The sequence below is a fragment of the Peromyscus leucopus genome, chromosome 8a, assembly GCF_004664715.2.
Source record: "Peromyscus leucopus breed LL Stock chromosome 8a, UCI_PerLeu_2.1, whole genome shotgun sequence".
NCBI lineage: Eukaryota > Metazoa > Chordata > Mammalia > Rodentia > Cricetidae > Peromyscus > Peromyscus leucopus.
The window spans coordinates 49,338,672-49,352,907 of record NC_051085.1 but is presented as its reverse complement, the minus strand read 5'-3'; the positions used below and the strand labels follow the sequence as shown (position 1 = coordinate 49,352,907).

The 14,236-nt window shown below is 47.5% G+C and overlaps 1 protein-coding gene across 2 annotated transcripts in view; it reads right to left on the bottom strand.

The window, feature by feature from the left end:
• The window catches only part of LOC114691379 (WT1 associated protein), a 31,109-nt gene extending 27,561 nt beyond the window's left edge, over nucleotides 1–3,548 (bottom strand). Inside the window, exon 1 of one of the 2 annotated variants that reach the window (XM_028866676.2) lies at nucleotides 3,479–3,548. The gene's annotated coding sequence lies outside the window, so the exon portion shown is untranslated. Of the gene's footprint in view, nucleotides 1–3,239; nucleotides 3,422–3,478 lie in introns of those variants that run through there. The other variant, XM_028866677.2, reaches the window with a different exon arrangement.
• Between the last annotated feature and the right edge of the window lie 10,688 nt (nucleotides 3,549–14,236).

Here is a 14,236-nt window from a genome sequence, read left to right as displayed (position 1 = left end):
TCTTTTTCTTTTTCTTTTTTTTTTTTTTGAGACAGGGTTTGTCTGTGTAGCTTTGCACCTTTCCTGGAACTCACTCTGTAGCCCAGGCTGGCCTCGAACTCACGGAGATCCTCCTGGCTCTGCCTCCCAAGCGCTGGGATTAAAGGCATGCGCCACCACTGCCCGGCTAAAGATGACTAGCTTTAAAATTATGTAAGGGGGAGAAAGCAGCTGGAGAGATGGCTCAGAAGTTAATACTAGCTGCTCTTTCCTAGGACCTGGGTTCAATTCCCAGCACCCATACTGTAGCTCATAACCATTGTAGCTCCAGTTCCAGGGGATCTGACACCCTCTTCTTCCAAGGGCACCACAAAGACACAGAACAGAGACACACATGTAGGCAAAACACCCATACACATAAAATAGAATACACACACACACACACACACACACACACATTATAATATATAGTTTTTCCAAGACAGGGGTTCTCTGGGTAGCCCTGGCTGTCCTGGAACTCACTATGTAGGCCAGGCTAGCCTCACACTCACAGAGATCCACCTGCCTCTGCCTCTCCTGGGAAGAAAGGAGTGCACCACCTCCACCTAGCAATAAGTATATTTTTTATTTCAGTTATTTGTGTAGAACGTTCAGAGATAACATATCTCAAATTCAGAATGTCATCAATGCCTAGCTTAGGTTGTGGAATTCAGTTTTAGTTGACTAGGTGCCTAGCATTCCAGATCATAGCACTATGATGCTAAGTTGGGCAACTTAGCAGTCTCTGGAGAAAGGCGAACAGAAGCCAAAACAACGTATACAAGAAGGCATGTATACACCTCCCTGAAATAAACCACAATGGATATAGGAAACCCGTTACCTACAGTGCTGGAGCCTCAGCACTGCAGTACAAAGGGACTAGTTAGAAATCAGATCACAAGCCGGGCGGTCGTCGTGGCGCACACCTTTAATCCCAGCACTCGGGAGGCAGAGGCAGGTGGATCTCTGTGAGTTCGAGGCCAGCCTGGTCTCCAAATCGAGTTCCAGGAAAGGTGCAATTTACACAGAGAAACCCTGTCTAGAAAAACCAAAAAAAAAACAAAAAAAAAAAAAAGAAATCAGATCACTATTTCAGTCAGTCACATCCACCTTATTGAACAAGTCACTTAACTCTGGGCTTCAGTTTCTATATAAGCAAAAGTGCTGCAGACCTGTGATTGGTGGCATAAAAATACTATACAAGGTCTGTCTGAACACAATCAACAGAAAAAAAATGTAACAGGAGCTGGAGAGATGCCTCAGAGGCTAAAAGTACTGATTGCTCTTACAGAGGTCCTGAGTTCAATTCAACCACATGGTGGCTTACAACCATCTATAAATGAGATCTGGTGCCCTCTTCTGGAGTGCAGTCATGCATGCAGGCAGAACACTGTGTACACAATAAATAAATCTTTAAAAAAAGAAAAAAATATAACAAACGTTGGGAAAATAAACTCCACCAACTTCATCTTTAAGGCAGAGAATATTGATAGCACTGAATTCTAGTCTGATGTTAGAGTCTCACACTATATCCAGTAGCTTATACAACTATGGGAATACTGAAAATTTTTCTCCAAGTTTAGTTAACTACAGGAAATACAAAGTATTCAGAGGTAGAAAGCAGGAGATAATTAAAAACAAGAGTAATGTTTGTTATCTTACATCTTGCTTTGCCAAAGGGTCCACTAAAGCAAACACAGTCTGCTTCAGACTGAAGGACTAGCACACTCTTGGAAACACATCTGCCCAAATGCTTACACTCAACTTCAGTCACATCAGAAGTCACCTAGTGACTTGCCTCATCAGTTGTTACTGAATAAAACCTAGCCATCTCAAAAATTCGTTTTCAATCGTTTCAAACGTCGTCTACGATACCTATGAGAAAACCTGATGCTCAGCTTTAAAATAAAATCTGTGATTTTTAAAAAAGATTTTTGTTTATGAATGTTTTACAAAACCTGTCATTTTTAAAAGATTTATGTTTATGAATGTTTTGCATGTATGTATGTGCACCACGTGCAGGCCTGGTGCCGCCCACAGAGATCAGAAGAGGAAGCCATAATCCCAGGACTGGAGTTAGGGATGGCCAGAAGCCATCATTTGGGTGCTGGGAATTCATGTCCTTTACAAGACCAAAAAGTGCTCTTAACTGTTGAACCAACTCAACTCTCCAGCCCTAATGCTCAAAAATGTAAGTTAAAGGGGGGGGGGGAACAAAACAAAACAAACACCAGAATTTGTAGTAACAGTTCTGTGACTTCCACTTATCTTTCGAAACAATATTAAATGATAATAGCTAGAGTGAAAAGGACGAGAGGCATAAATAAAACTTATGAACACATGAGACTTAGGACTCTAGCATGCTCAGCGATCTTCACAACCAGCTAAGAGTGTCTTAGTCCTTTGGGGTTGAATTAACTGACTTCCTCATTATCAAACCAAGAACTGTGGGCAGGGAGGCCAGCTCAATGGTAGAAGGCTGGCCTAGCATGCGCAAGGCCTAGGATTCCATCCCTAGCCGTCCCCCCGCCCCGTAAGAAAACGTACACAAACACAAGAACTTAGGCCTTTTTTTTTTACTGTGCATTCACTCTTAGGGAAAACAATTTTAAAAATGGTCAAATCAGCCTCACAGAGATCCAAAGCAAGACTGAAAGTTGACGAAAAATTTCTCGAAGCTGTCAAAAAAAAAAAAAAACAGCAAAAAAAAAAAAACACAATCCCCGTCCTCACAATGCATGCACTTATTTAAAAATGGAAGTCCACCGGAGAACGTGGCTGCAGTGACAGGCTGCTGCGTGACGCGAAATTCGGTTTAAGGAAAAACCGAACCCTTCCGTCTGCGCCGGGCAGAACCCGTCGGTACCTCTGTCTGGGTCGCCGGGAACCAGGCTTCGGGGAGGTGGGAGGGGGCGACAGAGGCGGGGAAAGGGCCGGCACGGCCAGTCAGCCCCGAGAGGGCGGCCTCCGGCCTCCCCGCCTCCCCGGCCGCGGGAACGCCCGCCGTGTCCCCGGCCGCCAGGGACGGAAGTAGAATGGCCCTGAGGCGGCGGAGCACCGCGGTGGGCGGCGAGCCGCCCCGGCTAACGGGAAGCCGGCGCGGCCCCAGGCCCGAGCGCCCCTCGGGCCCGGCGTGCGATTCCCCGGGCCCGGGGCGGCCGCCGCCTCGATTCCCGGCCCCGCAGGCCCTCGCGGTCCTTCCCGCCGCCGGCCGCACCTACCTTTCCAGCCCGAGGCTGCGCGGGCGCCGCCAGTCACATAGGCCGAGGCCGCGCCGCAGCCGGCCTCCCCCCGCCGCGCGCTCCTCCCGCCGCAGCCCCGGCGATCGCCTTTATTTGCGGGTCTCGCAGCCACAAAATGGCGCTGAAGGAGGAAACCAGGCCCCGCCGCCGGCCCCGCCCCGCCCCGAGCGCGCCCCGCCCCGAGCGCCCCGCCGCCACCCCGCCCGTGGCCCACTCACCCGGGACGCGCCTCTCGGCCGCGGCCCCGGCCGCCCCGCCGGGCGCCTCCGGCGAGGGGGAGAGGCGAAGGGAGGCCGGCCGGCCCGCCCGCCCGCTCGGGGCCTCGGGGCGCGGGGGAGCCGCCGCCGCCGCCGCCAGCCGCTGCACGGCGACCGTCCGCGGAGTCCCGCACCTGCCCCGCGGGGGCCTCTGCAAGCTCGGCCGGGCTGGGGAGGGGAGCGGAGCGGAGCGGCCGGCCGGAGAGAAGGGCGGGCCCGCGAGGTCGGAGGTCACCCGCGAGGCATCTCGGGACGGCGGCCGCCGCTGGACACGCTCGGCCGGGCCACCTGCGGCCGCCGCACGGCCTGGGCGGAGGAATCCGAGCAGGCGGCTACGCGATTGGCTGTCCCGGGTGCACGGCCCCGCACGGGATGCTTCCGCGCGCCGGCGCCGGAACGCGGAGACAGCGGCTTGGCGCCGAGGGGTCCCCCTCGTTCTGAGTTTGGGGGACTTGAGCCACAGCCGCTCGCCCCGCTCCGCTCGCTCCCCCGGGGCGTCTCTGGGCGTGAGTCCCGGAGCAGGCTGGCTGCGCGCACGGGCAGCCCTAGGACGGGTCGCACGCCGGAAGCCCGGGAAGGCAGCCGAGCGAGGGTTCTGGGCGCCCGCCCGAGAACAGGTTCTGTAAATGGAACACACTCCAGTTAGACAGGCATCCCGGCTACTGCAGGCACGACGGTCCTCGGCAGTCTCTTCCGCACGCCTCAGACTGGAAAGCCGATCTCAGGCTTGGTCGGCTTAGCCAGCTTTGTGAGAACTGCTAATCCCCAGTGAAGGTGTCCTGGCCGAGGTGATTTACAGGGATACGATTACAACATAGACCAGATGATGAAAGGAGCCCTGGTGTAGCCCCACTAGGCTAGGGAATATTTCAGTTTACATCGCAGGGGCCTTGGAAAACTAAAGAAAACGGGGAAGGACGTGAACAGATGATTCTCATAGACAAAGATCCTTTACCATTTAAGGAAGATCAACTTTGTTTATAATGGAAGTATACATTGAAATCCCATTTCCTGATGGGGGGATGCAGTCATTAATAGTTACGTGTTACCGGCCGTGGTGGCGCACGCCTTAAATCCCAGCACTGGGAGGCAGAGGCAGGAGGATCTCAAGACCAGCCTGTTCTACAGATCGAGTTCCAGGACAGCTATTACACAGAAACCTGTCTCAAAAAACAAAAGTTATTTGTTACTTTGGAATGAGTCCTGGGTTCTGTTAAGCCAATAAAGCAAGGTATAGAAATACATATACACATATTCATTGGAAAGATGGAAGGATATTGCAGAAACATAATAGTTACTCATAAAGACCGTGATGGGTGTAGGAGATAAAGGTAGAAACAAGACATCTAAATTTTCAAAATTTACATAGCCAAAAGGTAAAACAAAAAACCCTCTGAAGTCAAAAGTAACTAACTGAAACAAACTAATTCACTCTAAGTAAAATAGTGTAACTGAGATACACAAAGGAGGAGCTGGAGAGATGGCTCAAGAGGTTAAGAGCACCAACTGCTCTTCCAGAGGTCCTGAGTTCAATTCCCAGCACCCACATGGTGGCTCACAACCATCTGTAATGAGACCTGGGGCCCTCTCCTGTATAAATAATAATAATAATAATAATAATAAAGAGATACACAAAGGAAAGAATACATTTGCAATGTGTGAACACCACACTCTGGTCCTGTGCCTACGGAGGGCTCTGTCCTATAAATGAGAAGTAATAATCACTCAGTTTCATTAAGTGGTTTATAATTAATCATAATATTGTTGGTTTTGAAGTTATGTAATTATGGTTTAAAGTTAAGCATATTGTAATACAAATATTTTAATGTTACTGTCTCCAAAGATGTCCAGTGTAAAAAAAAAAAAATGAGATACAAAACTAAAGAAGGTCAGAAAAACCAACTTTAAATTTGAAATGTCAATTTGGGGCTGGAGAGATGGCTCAGTGATTATGAGCACTTGTTGCTCTTTCAAAGGCCCTGGGTTCAATTCCCAGCACCCACATGGCGGCTCACAACTGTCTGTAACTCCAGTTCCAGGGGGTCTGATGCCCCCTTCTGGTCTCTGTAGGCATACATGTGGTGCACAAGCATAACACACACACACACACACACACACACACACACACACACGAGTATATATACATATATCTGAACACATTTAAAAAATTTTTTTTTAGATTTTAGAATTTTATTTTGTATGTGTGAGTGTTTTGCCTGCATGTATGTCTGTGGAAGTCAGAAGAGGGTGGCCGATCTGGAACTGGAGTTAGAGATGGTGGCGAGCCACCATTTGGGTGCTGGAACTGCCCCTGCCTCTCTGGAAGAACGACCAGTGCTCTAACGCCTGAGCTGTCTCTCCAGCTGCCTGAACACACTGTAAAGTTAGTGTCCTAAGAGGACCAGTGGGAGGAAGGACAAAACGTTGGTAAGGAGGTGGAGATAGGATCAAAGTACAATATACACACATGAAAATAACGAGATCACCAGAGCGTTCGTGGATTCAGAGCATTTGTTGCTCTCCTGGAGGACCTGAGTTCAGTTCCCAGCACCCACATCAGGAGGCTCATGACTACATGTAACTCCAGCTCCAGGGGAATCTGACCTCCTGGTCTGGCCTCTGTGGGCACACACACAGGCACATAGGTGTGTACATAAGTTAAAAAATGTACATTTTAAAAAATGTAATGAGGGGCTGGAGAGATGGCTCAGAGGTTAAGAGCATTGTCTGCTCTTCCAGGTCTGTTATTCAGCATCAATGTGTCACAATTGTATAATTGATTTTCTGCATATGCACTTGCAGAAAGAACACTGCTTAATGTAATGAAGCTCGTTATTTTGTATAATTGATATATGCCCATTAAAAAAATAAGATGTCTTAATTTTGTGTACTGAAAAGGCTTTGAAGGGTGATGGATTGTCCCTTCTTCCCAGGTGTTAAAGGGATTTCCTGAGGTAATGGCCATTTAGTTTAAAACTCCCAGGCACGGGCTAGAGACCTGGTCCAGTGGTCAAGAGCTCTTACTGCTCTTGCAGACGACCTGGGCTTAATTCCAAGCAGCCAAATGGTGGTTCACAAGCATCCATGATGCCCTCTTCTGGCCTCAGCTGGTATCAGGCACACACATGGTACACATACATACATACAGACAAAACATTTATACACATAAATCTAAAAAGATTCTCCCAGGCGGTCCAGGATGGTTTCCCCCACTGGTAGCGATAGGCAGAGCTAGCACTCACTCTTGGTGTGCAGCTTCTGTTCTCTTTTTTCTTTTAAATTCATTTATGTTGCTGGGCGGTGGTGGTGCACACCTTTAATCCCAGCTCTCGGGAGGCAGAGCCAGGTGGATCTCTGTGAGTTCGAGGCCAGCCTCAAGTGAGTTCCAGGAAAGGCGCAAAGCTACACAGAGAAACCCTGTCTCGAAAAAACAAAAAAAAAAAAAAAAAAAAATTCATTTATGCTTTTTGTCTGCATGTATGCCTGCACACCAGAAGAGGGAGGGCACTGGATCATGAGCTGCCCTGTGGTTTCTGGGAATTGAACTCAGGATCTCTGGAGGAGCATCCAAGCACACTTCACTGCCGAGCCATCTCTCTGGCCCTTAAGTTCTATTTTCCACTTTAAAAAAAAAGAAGAAAAAAATCCGGTGCTCCTGCTTCCAGTTCTGGGGGACATAAGTCAAATACTTTGTTCTGCCTTAAATGCAGAGGAAGTGTCTGAGTTAGTAAGATACAGCCGCAGGATTTAGGGGGAAAGACAAAACTAACCCGTGATGATGGACTTGAGATCAGCAGGCGCTAGGAAGGGGAAGAGAAGAGGAAGTAACTGAAAAGATAGATCAAGGAACTTAGGGTTGTAACCCGTATGTGGTTAACCAGGCTACATGTTTATTCTTTATCTTGGTTACTCAGATATGCACACTCACCAAAACTAATCAAACAGGCACAAAAAGGCCACATTTCTTCAATGCAAGTTACATGTCAATAAAGTTTGCAAATAAACCACAACAAACCAAATGAGAAAAGCAAAGGCTGAAAAATGAAAATTAGAAAGTTAGTAAGCAGAGGCTCTCTTTTGAGAGTTTGGTACATGGAGGGAGTAGTCCGTCTAAGTCATGACTTGAGTTCACAGAGATTCCAGCGCAGGCAGAGGAGGCTTCCCAGTGGGAAAAGGGGCTGCTTCAGCTGTGCCCCGACTGGGGTCTGGACACTGGGCAGCAAGAGATCGGTGACTAGGTGGAAGCCAATCACCCCATTTGTCTGCCTCGGAGGAGCATAGTTGGCTAGGTTGAAAGTGGAGACAAGGGCTGGGGACATAGTTCAGTTGGTGGAGTGCCTGGTATACAGGAAGAATCGGGCTCAGTCCCCGGCTCTTTACACCCTGGGTGTGGGGCTACACACCTGTAACTACCACACTCAGGAAGCAAAGGCAGGAGGATCAAGCCATCCTCAACTTCACAGGGTGTTTGAGGCCACGCTGGTTTACACGGGAGTCAGGAGACAAAATGGGGGGAAGTGTCAGTGTTTAATCAAGTCCTGGGCGTTTTGAACTGATTGTTACAGGAGGTATGGTCTAGCTTCCTGAATTATGAGTAGAGAGCACACTGACTTCCTACCAGCCTAGGTACAGCAGGGTGGCTTCCCGGGCTGTTAGTGCTAATGTTTTGACTTTTTTGTTTTGTTTTGTATTGTTTTTTGAGACAGGAAGGTTTTGACTTCTTGAGACAGTTTGCTGCAGGGTGTAGGTTACGATTCTGTTTTATATAGTTTATAGTCTTGCCATTATCCATTATGTAGTATATGTGCCAAAAGTCAAATTTGAAATCACAGGAATCAGCTTAGAGAATTACCCTTAAGCCAAATTAGGGACAATTTTATCATCAAAAGAGAAATGATTACAATTGATAGCAAATGCTGAGTACATGAAAACTTCAGCACACTTGTGATCCCCAAACCCAGGAGCAGAGGCAGAGATTATAAATGTGAGGGAAACATGGGCTACCTAGCAAGACCTGCCTCAAAAAAAACCCAAGCCAGCCACAATCCATAGTTATTCTTGGAAGGAAAGAATACGAGGAAACTATTCTTTCACCACCGGACTTGACTATTAAGTCAGTGTATTACTCTGGAAATTAATTATTAAGAAAATAGCATTTATTCTGCCTTAAATAATTGTGCACCAGGCCTGATAGTGCATTCCTGTACACTCAAGTGGGAGGATACTAGCTTCCAGGATAGCCTGGGCTACATAGAAAGAGCCTGTCTCAAAAATCATTAATAATAATAACAACAATAGAGCAATGATTCACCTCCAGTAGATAAAGGAAAAATTTTCTTGACGTTCTGGTTATGAACCTAGCCTTTAACTATAGAACCATCTCTCTAGCCTGGGAAGGTTTCCTTTAAAATAGAGCACCCTCTAGTAAATGTATAATAAGTGATAGAATTAGAAAATAACCACCACCTGGGTGGTGGTAGCCTTTACAGCACTTGGGAGGCACAGGCAGGCAGATCTCTGAGTTCAAGGCCAACCTGGTCTACAGAGCGTGTTCCAGGACAGCCAGGGCTACACAGACAAAAAAAAAAAAAAAAAAAAAAAAAAAAAAAAAAAAAAAAAAAAAAAAAAAAAGGAAAAAGAAAAAGAGAGAGAGAAAAAAAGAAAATAACCAGTGTAAGTCTCAATGACATGCTCAACTCAGACAAAGATTATTAATGTGTTTTAAAACTTTCACAAAAACCTCTGGGAAATAAGGGCTGTGGTGTGGCACCAAAGGATGACTCCGTGGACTGTTCTCCAATACTGAAGAGAGTGAATCTTGCTATTCTTTATAGTGGAGCCCTCTGGTGGTCACTGTATGAAGCAAACTGTCAATTTAATAAAATAATCCGAGAAAGGGTAGTAGTGCAAATCTAATTATCCAAAATTTTTGAGTCATAAGGGTAATATTTATTTTTAGAGTTTATTATTACTTTAATTATTTGTATCTCTGTGGGTATGTGCATGGGTGCAGGTGCCCACAGATGCCAGAGGCACTGAGTTACTGACAGTTGTGAGCCATCTAACGTGGGGGTCTTTGCAAGAATAGTACGCACTTTTACCCCTGAGCCCTCTCGCTAGCCCCCTGGAGAAAGGCTAACAGTAAAACTTTAGGCATTTTATCAAGGTGTTTCCTCTGGGAAACCTGGCCGTCTCTTCATTCAAGGGGTTCTGGGTCTGCAAACTGGCTCAAGTCTAGAAATTGGGTCACAGGTCAAGATTCCCTTTTGCCACAATCCAATGTAACCTTTGAGAGTTTTTCTGCTTATACAAATCAAACAAAAATGCAGTAAGATTCTTACCTATTTCATGCCTGGAAGCACCATGAGTCATGCTATCATAAAATTCACTTTGCCTGTGCTTACCATTATGGGTCAGGCCATTATGGACATTGCTGTGTCTGTGCTGGCCATTATGAAAGCCAAGGGCTATTAAAGAGCTTTTCCTTAATTAATCCCTAAGTGTATGCAGTGACTTCTCTCTGAGAGGGCATATTATTTCTATAACACTTCTACCCTAACTGCCAAACACCAGAGGAAAAAAGTCAGTGACTCACCCAACAACAGCAGTGAGGTGTGGTTATTCACTGAGACACCAGAACAGGGCTATCCATAGTCCAGGCACATGGAATTGTAGTCACTGGGCATACTTTTTCAACAAAAGCTATCCTGGAAGGTCTATATAGTACTGTACTCTGGGAAGAAGCACCACCTGGTGGCCACATGGAAGCCAAATATCTTTTATTGTAGTAATAGATGTGAAGTTCTCTAAAGGAAGTAGGGGACATTGCATAGTCCTTAGTGGGGGAGCTTTTGGAGGGACTGGTTGGTTTTGAACATGGAATGAACCTTCTTTTCACCCTTCCTTGGTTCTGTTCTCGTTTATTGGGTTCCTTGCAAGGGTGGGAAAAGCTGGTCTGGGACCAGTCAAAGGAAAAGACAGGAGGCTGGGTCTTCACTGATGCTGGGAAAGAAGCAAATGTAACCTAGGGACAAATGGCCCAAGGTCAGAACAAAGGGACAGCAGCAAGCCTCAGGTTAAAAAACTAATGACTTGAGTTAAATGCAAGAAACAGAGAAGCCAGGGACTGTGATGACAGGCCTAAGTGGGAAAGGTGCACAGAGGCGGTCGGAGCGAGTTTAAAGCCATAGGCTGTATACCAACGAGAACGGTTTGACAGCTGAGCATGGTGGCACACCTCGGCAATCCCATCCCTCTGGACGCCAAGGCAGGAGGATTGGGAGTTCAAGGCATCTGGACTGGGCTGCACATTAAAACCACACACACACACACACACACACACACACACACACACACACACACACGGATAAGGGAGGTGGCTGGGAGGTGGCTCAGTGGGTGAGGACCTGAGTTCAGATCCCCAGCACCCATATAAAAGCCGGGTGTGGTGGTGCCTGGCTGTAAATCCTGTGCTATTGGGGTAGCGGTGGAGACAGATGAGTACCCCGGGAATGGATGAGCTCCAGCATCAGTGAGAGACCCTGTCTCTGGAAATAAGGCAGAGACCGATTTAGGAAGATACCCGATACTGATCTCTGGACTCCATGAGAACAGCACCCACAGACACATACGTATACACCCATATGAACATGTACATACACCATCTACATACAAAAAAGGGGTGGGAAGACAGGGTTGCGTTCTACCTTTTGGGTGTGAGGTGCATTTCACATGCATTGTCAGAGCACAGATTTGGAGGAAGCAGCCGTGGTGACTGAACAGCATCCCTGTGTGTCTTTTCATCCCACATGTAGAATTATTTTGCAACCAGTTAGTGACCCAAGTACCCAGTGAGACCAAGCAGCTAGATGTGGTGGTGCACGCCTGTACTCCACGCCCTCTGGAGGCAGAGGAGGAGATGTCTTCAAATACTGCAAATGGGAAGACAGGCAAGCCCCCCTTTTTGGGACATCAGCCTAAGCTGGCCAACTTCAGTTTAAGCCAAAGGGAGACAGTGGTGACTGAGGAAAAAAACTAACAGTGAACAGCAGCAACGCCTTTACTGAGGTGTGGGTGAGGGGAGACTAAAGTTTGGTAATTGTCCACTAGTCATGAGCAGTTTCAAAAGATGCTCTTGTGTGCAACCACTGGCCTTGAGGTTTCCAGAATGACAGGCAGAGGCCAAACAGGAACTGCTGAGTCTTACCTAACATCATCGTCTTGCATAAATATCTTAGCCTCCTGCTTTGGTTTGGACCATACACTAAGGCTGAAGGACAAGTGCTTGAGATCCAGAGAAAGGCAGGTTGGGGCAGAAGAACCACACAACTGCTCCAGAGGGCAGTAGGTCAAGTTCACACTGCACAATGGTCTTCAACAAAACATTTCTCCAATGGCCGACAGGCTAAGCTGAGTCTGACTCTCAAGTTAGGACAGAAGGGGCATACAGAATACGAAGACAGAGATGCAAACCTTTGATGCCATTGAAGTCACCCATTGGGTGGGCAGACTTTGGTAAAGAGTCAGGGTTTTTAGCAAAAGTTGCCTAGGTGACAGTTCTCAAAATCCATATGTCAAGGCTAGCAGGAAACTAACAACGTGTTGCTCAGTAGTAACAATGTGTGGCCTCCAGAACTAATGATTGTTAAGTTAACTGAGAGTTACTGAAGCCAGAGGGTTTTGGGGGGAGGATTGCTCTCTCTGCTGGTGTCTTGTTCCGTCTTGTTTTTGTCCTTGGTGCAGCCATCTTGAATCCCAATAGTTTCAGCTGGATAAGTCATCGGAGCTCCTGGTCTGTAAACATCGCAGCCTCATGTGGTGTTGAGAGTATGCTTTTAATGGGTAATGGTTACGGACCTGGAGTTTGCCCCCCCCCCCCATTTGTAGTGGTCCCTACCTGTTGCAAATGTATCTTTGATTTGTGACAGAAAATCTGAACTTCTGTCAGCTGGAAGGAATGTCAGGGCAGGTGGCACATTTGCGAATTGTTGCGATCTATATTCTGTGACTAGAAATTTCCTTAGAATTTGGTTTTTACCCATTTTATGAAACCTCTCTTTTACTTTAAAAAAAGAACATGGAAACTGAGACTTTTGGAATTTTGGCTTCAGGATTTCAGCATTATAGTCTTTCAGAATTGTAACTGTAGAAAATTTACATTTTAGGGATTTGGTTCTTTTGGGACTTCAGCATTTGGGATGATGGCATTTGGAACTGTGTCTCTGGAGATTATGATCAATGCCAGGTACAAGTCATTTTCACCTAGATTCCTGCCTGGGTAAGATTTGAGACATGCATGAAAAGAAATAGAGATGAAATAGTCATAATCAAGCCCATTACTTTGTATGCTAACTTGAAACATTAATAAAAAAAAAACCAAAAAAAAAAAAAACAAAACCAAAAAACAGAAGAGGACCCAGCTAAGATCTATTCACGAAGAGATTTTAAATCCGAGCATGTGCAACGGACTAGCCTGCCCCTCAGGGTAACAGTGTTAGTCAGAGGAATACCTTCAGGACTTCCTTTTCTCAGCTAATGGGTCCACTTGTTTTCAACCATACTGACAGGCTTTTTGAAATTTTCTTTGTTTTGTTTTTCAAGACAGGGTTTCTCTGTGTAAACAATCCTGGCTGTCTTGTTCTGGAACTCGCTTTGTAGACCAGGCTGGCCTCAAACGCACAGAGATCTGCCTGCCTCTGCTTCCTGAGTGCTGGGATTAAAGGCCTGCGCCGCCGCCGCCGCCGCCGCCACCACACCCAGCTAGATTTTTGAATTTTAAAGGAATCCGTAACACAACCCCGTCTCAGTCTCTTTCACCCAAGCACAGGCACTCGGCACTTCTCCTGAGGCCTGTGAACAAGTTTCTCTCTGCCTGAAAGCATCCTCCCGAATTCCTCTGACCCTAAGCCCAGTCATCCTTGGGAGGGCTGCAAAGGGGGCGGAAGAAAACCTGGGAACCACGTAGCCACTGGCCTTCTGTTTCCTTTGATAGTGTTCTAACAAATGAAGGCCTAAATCCAAAGCCTATCCGTGGCAGAGGAAGGCTGTCTTTAATTCTATGTGTAATTGTTACGAAAACATTTGATAGTCATAGCTTAATTAGACTATAAGGCCACAAAGGGAAACAATGTCCTTTTTTTCTTTACATTTGATTGATCGTTGGTTTTGGAGTCATCGAATACACAGAACGTGCAGGGTACAGGCCAGCAGGCAGGATTTCGGAAAGATCAACTTGGGAGTTCTAATCCCGACTCTTGCACATTAACTGCGAGGCTTGGCAAGCTGCACCTAGAGTCAGTCATGCCAATGGCAGGGGTACACTTGCAAAGATGAACTTGCAAAGATGAACACTTGCAAACCTGCGACCTGACTGAAGTTGAGGAGCCCTGCTGCCGGGCAGCCGGTGGGAGATCAAGACACCTGGCTGCGGTCCTGACTCCGGCCTGGAGAAGGCCTCAGGGAAGGTCATTCCGGGCACAAGTAATTGGATCAGAGGGGGCCCTGATTACACCATGGCTCTGACCAGCAGCCGGGCCGTGGCTTCCCGGAGGACGATCTCGGGGACTTCCCGGGGGCGGCGAGCGTGGAAGAGGAGGGGGGGGTCACCAGAGCCCACAGCCCAGGCTGGGCGGGGCGGACCAAGAGAGGGCGGGCCGGCGCCAGGGCGGGGCGTGGCCATGCTGGGGCGGGGCCGCGGCATGCTCGCGGGCCGTACCAACT